This window comes from Sapajus apella, unplaced genomic scaffold, assembly GCF_009761245.1.
Source record: "Sapajus apella isolate SASKATOON/1434 unplaced genomic scaffold, GSC_monkey_1.0 scaffold3, whole genome shotgun sequence".
Taxonomy (NCBI): Eukaryota; Metazoa; Chordata; class Mammalia; order Primates; family Cebidae; genus Sapajus; species Sapajus apella.
The window spans coordinates 47,511,207-47,518,918 of NW_022436943.1; the positions used below are offsets into that span (position 1 = coordinate 47,511,207).

A 7,712-nucleotide genomic window follows, 5' to 3' on the forward strand; every position below is an offset into this window, starting at 1 on the left:
AGATCAGCCAGATTCAGGAGCTAAGGCAGGACAGAAGTCTACAAAAATATAGACCACAGTAGGCTTCATTTAAGAACGTTTCCCTCTCCCCCAACACATCAGCACCACTCACATATAATCTGATTTATGCAGAGTCGAGGCAGAGGCAGGCACAAGGAGGACACAAAAGCCTCATAAAAACTCCTAAATAATTCAGCAACTAGGTCATTTGGCGAATGGCCTTTTAGTAAATTAGCTTTCAGCAAATTGATTTTCAGCAACGTGACTTAAAGCCTGTGTTTTCAGCTGGAACCACTGCCATTTCCCAAGGCTGCCACACTTTCCACAATAGCTGAGCACTCCTCTGTGCCAGAGCCAGGCTGGGGCCCAGCTAGGGTGACAATGCCTCTCTCCCCACCCGTTGTGTGCTCCAGGAGGGCCCTGGGAGAGGGCTGCTTCATCCCATGGTGCTGAAGGGATTTTAGCCGAACAGCTCTTTGACATTCCCACGCTCCCTGGAGGATTCAGGCACAGTCATTCACTGGGGTTGGACACAGAGACAAACCCATGGGGACACCTGGGCTTTACTCGCACCCAGCCTTCCCTGCTGGGGACTGACTCTTTGATACTGGTCAAGCTGTTGCTGCCCGCCCTTCTTTGTTTTTATTTTTTTGAGATGGGGTCTCACTCTGTCGCCCAGGCTGGAGTGCAGTGGCATGATCTCAGCTCACTGCAACCTCCACCTCCCAGATTCAAGCAATTCTCCTGCCTCAGCCTCCCAAGTAACCGGGATTACAGGCACCTGCCACCATGCCCAGCTCATTTTTTGTATTTTTAGTAGAGACAGGGCTTCACCATGTTGGCCAGGCTGGTCTTGAACTCCTGATCTCAAATAATCCACCCACCTCGGCCTCCTAAAGTGCTGGGATTACAGGTGTGAGCCACCGCACCTGGCCCCCTCCTTGTTTTTAGAAACATCCCCCATGTGTGACTACTGCTGCTGATTGGAAGACCATTTTTGAGAGATTCTCCTATACCATGTTGCCTTGTGTATTAGTTCAGCAGGGCTGCCACAGCAAGATACCACAGACTCAAGGGCTTAAACAACAGAGATGTATTTCCTCACATCTCTGGAGGCTGAAGTCCAAGATCAAGGTATTGTCAGGCTTGGTTTCTCCTCAGGCCTCTCTCCTTAGCTGGTAGATGGCCCTCTTCTCTCTATTTCTGTACACCATCTTCCCTCTATGTGTCTCTGTGGTCAAATCTCTTTTTATAAGGACAGCAGTCAGACTGGACAGGACCCACCCTACCAACCCCACTTTAACTTAGTTTCCTCTTTAAAAGTCCCATCTCCAAATACAGTCACATCCTCAGGTACGGGGGGTTATGACTTCAAAGTATGAACTTTTTGTGGGGGCACAAGCCCACAGCAGGCATAGAGTAGGCTCTCAAAGCAAATGTTAAGTGACTGCAGTGATCTTATCCCAAAATTATCCAAAGTCTGCCTTCTCTGCTTTATATGTATCAAAGCAACTGTCTATTGAAGGTCTGACCTCCCAGGTGACTTGTTGACAGGAGCGAGTAGACTAGTTATGCTGATGCAAGCATTCTGCTCCAGGTGACAGACCTATTTCTCACTGTAAAGTAACTCAATTGGGGTTCTGGTGTTTGCCTCACTCAAGTGCACACTTTACTCAGCTTGAGACAGTCTGGAGGGTCTCATCACCTGAGCGCTGACAACTGTGCGTCTCTAGGCTTTCTGAGGCAAGAATCAGGTCCTGGGATGTGGTGGATGGCAGTAGTCACTGGTGCAGTCTTCCCTGGCACAGGCCCCTCTTCCCTAATTATTCCTATTTTACGGATGGTCAGAGAGGTTGGGTAAATTTTACAAAGTCACACATACAGTAAGTGGTGGCAGAGCCAGAATCCACCCCTGGTTCTCTCTGATGGCAAAGCCCAAGATTTGTCACTACCCTGGTATTCTTTCTTCTATGAAGAGATAAGCAAAAACAAGTGGCAACTTACTCTTCAATTCCCTGGTGTTGTCTGTGTCATTCCTTATGGGGAAATGCTGCTTTAGAAAAAATGAAGGAGAGAGGCAAGAGTGAAATCTAAGTTGCATGACTGACCAGGAAGAGATAGTGTTGTGGAACTGTCTGGTCAAGCTTCAAATCAAATCCCTCTCATCAGATTGGGTTTCTGGATCGGAGTCCCAGCCTTGACAGCCATATTTTGGCACTTGCTTCAGGCCTGAATCTTGTAAACCAGAGACTGCAGAAAAGAATGTATCAGGAACAAGCACACAGGAAGGAGGAAGGGCCACGCCTGGTGACTCACACCTGTAATCCCAGTGCTTTGGGAGGCTGAGGAAGGAGGATCGTTTGAGGCCAAGAGTTTGAGAGTAGTCTGGGCAGCACTGTAAAACTCCATCTCTACAGAAAGAAAAAAATAGCCAGAGGTGGCAGTGTGAGCACCTGCAGTCCCAGCTACTCAGGAGGCTGAGACAGGAGAATTGCTTGAGCCTATGAGTTTGAGACTGCACTGAGCTGTGATTGCACCATGCACTGTGGCCTGGGCAACAGAGTGAGATCTTGTCTCTATTTTTTTTTAAAAAGGAGGAAGGTCAGGAGTGTGTCCTCCTCAGGGTCAAGTCCTACCAAAGCTGCCTTTTCCACTTCCCCTAGGCCTCCTGTCTCCACCTGTAAGATCAGGTTTCTGCCTCCTTCAAGTTTAGTATTATTTTCCTGCTTTGTATCATAACTCCTACAAGGACAAGAACTTGTGAGCCCATAAGGAGAAGCCATACATGGCGATTAAGAACAAGCCATTGACATCGCAGAACTGGATTTAAATTCAGGTTCAAACACTTAACCTTCCTTCTGAGATAGAAAGATGGGGGAAACAGTCCCAAACTTGTAGGTGAACCATGAAGAATAAATGTGATAATAAAGGTAAACTCTTGGCACACAGTGAGTGCTCAATAAAGGATATTAAAATCTAGACCTGTGGCATGGGTCTTGCATGATAATCTTTTGGATATCAACAGCTATTTTCAGGAGCTTTCCTGAAAATAGATTTCCTCTCTCCCTTTCTCCCTGCCTTTTTTAAGGCTGTAAGACATCAGTAGGCAGGGGTTGAGTTCCAGCTTAGCTACAAATTGGGCATATAACTTTGTACAAATGAGTGACCTGTTAAGGATTCAGTTTCTTTATCTGAAATGTAGTAGTAACACTTCAGTGGATCCTGTGCAGTTGACGGGACGGGACATGGCAGAGCAGGAGGTGGCACCCATTGAAGGGGTTCTGGCATGGCGGGCCGTAGGACCTGAGCCTCGCCCCGTGGGAGACAGCTGCTGGCCAGCAATGGGGACAGAATGGGGCTACCACAGCCTCAGCCTCAGCCCCTTCCGAAGCTCCTGGCAGTTTGGGAATATGCCCCTGGTGGGGCTCTGCTCGGTCCTCAAAGATGGACAAAATATGGGAATCAAGCACATTCCTGCTATCCAGTGTGACCTTTGGGTTCAAACCAGCAATGGACGTCATTTTGCATCACCAAATTATCCTGTCTCATATCCACTAAACAAGGAGTATATCTACATTTTGGAAGCTGCTCCACATCAAAGAATCAAGTTGACCTTTGCTGAACATTATTATACAGAGCCATCACTTGAGTGTCAGTTTGATCACCTGGAAGTTCAAGATGGGCCATTTGGTTTCTCTCCCCTTATAGATCATTACTCTGTCGTGAAAAGCCTTCCATTAATTAGATCAACAGGGAGATTCATGTGGCTTAAGTGTAGTTCTGCTGAAGAGAACTAATATTCATTTATTCCAGATTCAGACTTTACTTACCTAGAAGACTATCAGTTCCAGCTCTTGAGAGCTGATGGAATAGTGCGCTCTAGTTAGGTAGAACAAGAGAAAACGAAACCTGGCCAAGCCATTGATTGCATCTGGACCGTTAAAGCCACTCTAAAAGCTAAGACTTATTTGAGATTCCTAGATTATTAAATAGAGCACTCAAATAAATGTAAGAGACTTCGTTGCAGTCTATCACAGAAGCAGTTCTATTGAAAACCTGAAGGCCAAGTCTTGCAGCACTGTGGCCAATGATGCAATGCTTGAAACAGGAATTGGAGTGATTCAAGTGTGAACAGAGGGAGGTAGTTGGCTTAGTAGGTTTTGAATGTTCTTTACTTCCTTTGCGGAGCATACCACATAGTGTTTATCCATCCACCCACCCACCAGTGGGCATTGTGTTTGTTCCCACCTTCTGGCTACTGTACATAATGCTGCTGTGAATATTGATGTGCAAGTAACGGAGCTCCTGCTTTCCATTCTTTGGCGTATCTAGCTAAAAGTAAAACTGCTGGATCATAAGCTCCCTGCATAGGCAGCACTGCCGTTTTCCATAGCAACATGTGCATCAATAATTCTTCCATCTGCAATCGTGTCCACAATTGTGTATACCTTAGGGATGAAAATCATTGTAAAGAAAAGAGAAAAAGCAGAACTATTTGAACAAGTCACTACAACTCATGGGACAATTATTGGTATTACTCAGGGATTGTTTTGGTCCTTCTCATTTTTTTCTGTTTTAGTACAAGTGTAACAGCCTCAAAGAAGGTCACGGCTTGCACAAGTGCGTTTAATACAACTGGGTTGCAAAATGTGTTTGATCCTCCTCACTATGAACTGTTTTTGCTAAGAGACAAAGATTTCTGAAGACCTGGCAGATTTGTCAGAAGAACCGAACGACTACCAGAAGCTGCGGTGCTCCTCCGCCTCCCAGTGCATCCATGACCACCACTGCGGGTCGCAGGCCTCCAGCGTCAAACAAAGCAGGACCAACCTCAGTTCTGTGCAACTTCCTTTCCAAAATGACTTTACACAACCACAGCCAATGAAAACATTTAATAGCACCTTCGAGAGAAGTAGTTACACTTTCAAACAGGGACATGAGTTCCCTGAACAGGCCCTAGAGGACCGAGCAATGTAGGAGATTCTCTGTGAAATTTATGTCAGGAAGCGAGAAGATTCTGCACAAGCATCCATATCCACTGAATTCTAACCTTCTCCTAAAGGTGGCCTAAATTCTTTTTTTTTTTTTTTTTTTTTTTTTTTTTTTGAGATGGAGTTTCGCTGTTGTTGCCCAGACTGGAGTGCAATGGCACCATCTCGGCTCACCGCAACCTCCGCCTCCTGGGTTCAAGCAATTCTCCGGCCTCAGCCTCCCGAGTAGCTGGGACTACAGGCATGCACCATCATGCCCAGCTATTTTTTGTATTTTTAGTAGAGACGAGGTTTCACCTCGTTGACCAGGATGGTCTCGATCTCTTGACCTCGTGATCCACCCGCCTCGGCCTCCCAAAGTGCTGGGATTACAGGCGTGAGCCACCGCGCCCGGCCATGAATTCTTAAGTGTGTACCCACGCACCTTCCAGGGCACCATACTGTTTCCAGCAGCCAACCCTTTTCTTCTGCCACCACTGCGAAGACCTTGATTTACCACTAACCTGCTGTATGGTGATGTTTTTATTCTCTCAGGCGGTCTATAAATGTTAAACCAATCAAGGAACTTACTCTATTCAGTGAAAACAGTAATCATCATCTATTGCATGGTGTCATATACAGAAAGCACCACCAGTTAAAAAGCATTGAAAGAGGTGGTTGGATGGAGCCAGGCTCCGGCTGCCTATGAGTTTTAGCAACAGGAATACTGCTCTTGACTGATAGAGCTCTGTCAATATTTTGATCCCACAATAAAATTTAAAATGAGAAAAAAAGGCATATAGTGGTAACAGCTATTATTTAATAGGTCTCATGCCCTGATGAATATACTAATATATTCTATAATTTAATCTTCCTAACCCTGTGAGGAAGGCATTTTCCCCAATTTAGATATGAGAGGTTTAGTAGCTGGCCAAGGTTACTCTGCTAGTGACTCACTAAGTCAGAATTTGTGTCCTGAACAGCTGGGCTTCACAGCAGATGCTCTCTTGCCTGCATCAGCCTCCTGCCTATGGCTGTCCCTCCCATAGGCCTTTGGTTTGAGTGCAGAGATTGTGACTGTGAAACTGCTTTTTGTGTTGTAGAGAGAGTAAATTCTAGTCATTACGTGATCTAACATGTTGGCTCCATATATACCCTCCCTTTTGCCCCCATCTCTCAGCCCACAAGAACCCAATAAAAGGAATCAGTCAAGAAACCTATTGCTCTGTTCCTGAACAGCTTCCCCATCTAAATGTGAAATGGTTGTCTTGGGAACCAAGCAAATTCCTTAATCTCTGCTCTGAGTATGGGCCAGCTGGTAGGGTTGCCAGAGATGGGCTTCTGCTGGTTTCTCAGGTGATGTTGGCCTTGGTGGTTTAGAACATTTGAAGACTGGGCAGGAATCAAGAGATGTGCAGTAGTTTAAAAAAAAAAAAAAAAAACTCATAGGAATTTGGGTGGAGAACCCAATTGATGTCAGGAAGACCATCCAACTCAACCTTGACTCTGAAGTTCCCAGGCAGAGAAGGAGACAGGATGGAACATGGGAAGATCAGAAAGAGGAAGAAGAGACAAAGTAAAGGTGGGAGTCAGAACCCAGCAAAACTCCTACTCAGAGATCATCAGTGCCAGGCTCTGAGAGGTGGGTGGGGACCTTGGACACAGGCAGAAGGAGCTGCCAAGACACTAAATTCACCCAGATGGGCAGGCTCAATTCGTCATTGCTGTTTGTACCCACCCCACCCCCACCCCCCCCACCCCCCCCCCGCCGACAGAAGGGACCTGAGGACAGTTTTGATGGGAATAATTGTTAGAGCTTAAAGAGCTCCTGGAGAGCTGGTACCAGGTGTCTAGATAAAGAGTGGGGCAAAGGGAGGATGATGGAGCTACAGAGGCAAAAGCTAGGAAAGGGAAGATAGAACACTAGCATGCCTGCTCCGTGACTGCCAGAGCTGGTTCCAGTGAGACGCCTCATCTTTGTTTGACTTCATTCACCTTCACTGAGTCAGAGCCACCAACTCAAGTCACACCCCGATCTTAGGAAATCCACCAATTTTTGTTGCAAGAATTATAAGCCATTACTACCCAAATTCACTGATTTTCTAATAAGTCTCCCCAGCAAAGAAAAATTTCTCTCATATGTTTCAATTCACAGTGTACAAAGTACTCGGCTCATGTCTGGTAATACTACAAAGAGCTTTATTACACTAGAACCCAACCTAGCATCCACATCAAAAACCACTGGTTTTCTCACTGCTTTAAAGGAATCAGCGCATCAAGGCACTTGTGTGTTGGAGATGGGACTCCCAATACTCATTCCCCTTGCCTTCAGGTTGTAACCAGTGGGCAATGGGCGTGAGGAGCCAAACGGGGACCAGAGAATTTATTTTTTCAATATCAGCAAGGACCTTATCATTCTCAAGGTCATGACTTTCTATTAACTGTCTCCCTCCCTGGCCCTGAATGGAAGGTAGACAGACTAGCATAGCAGGAGTAACTTATTAACCAACCCACTGCTTTACCTTTTTGCTTTAGGTGCTGCTAAGGAAGGCAGAGAATGGTGTGCTCATGGGGCTCACTGTGCCTGGGCATAGACCCAACAAGAAGCAAGAGCCCTGAGGTGAATGAGCAGTGACCTTAGCACATTAACCTTGCTCAACAGAGCAACATGGCGGCCAAGTGCCAGCCTCCCACCAGCTCCCCAGGACCAAATCAGTCTTGCTTTCTGCTGACGGGGTGGGA

At 46.3% G+C, this 7,712-nt stretch overlaps 1 pseudogene; it reads left to right on the top strand.

Moving 5' to 3' along the window:
- Positions 1–2,607: 2,607 nt before the first annotated feature.
- Positions 2,608–5,049, top strand: LOC116529557 (annotated as a pseudogene).
- The last annotated feature ends 2,663 nt before the right edge of the window (positions 5,050–7,712 follow it).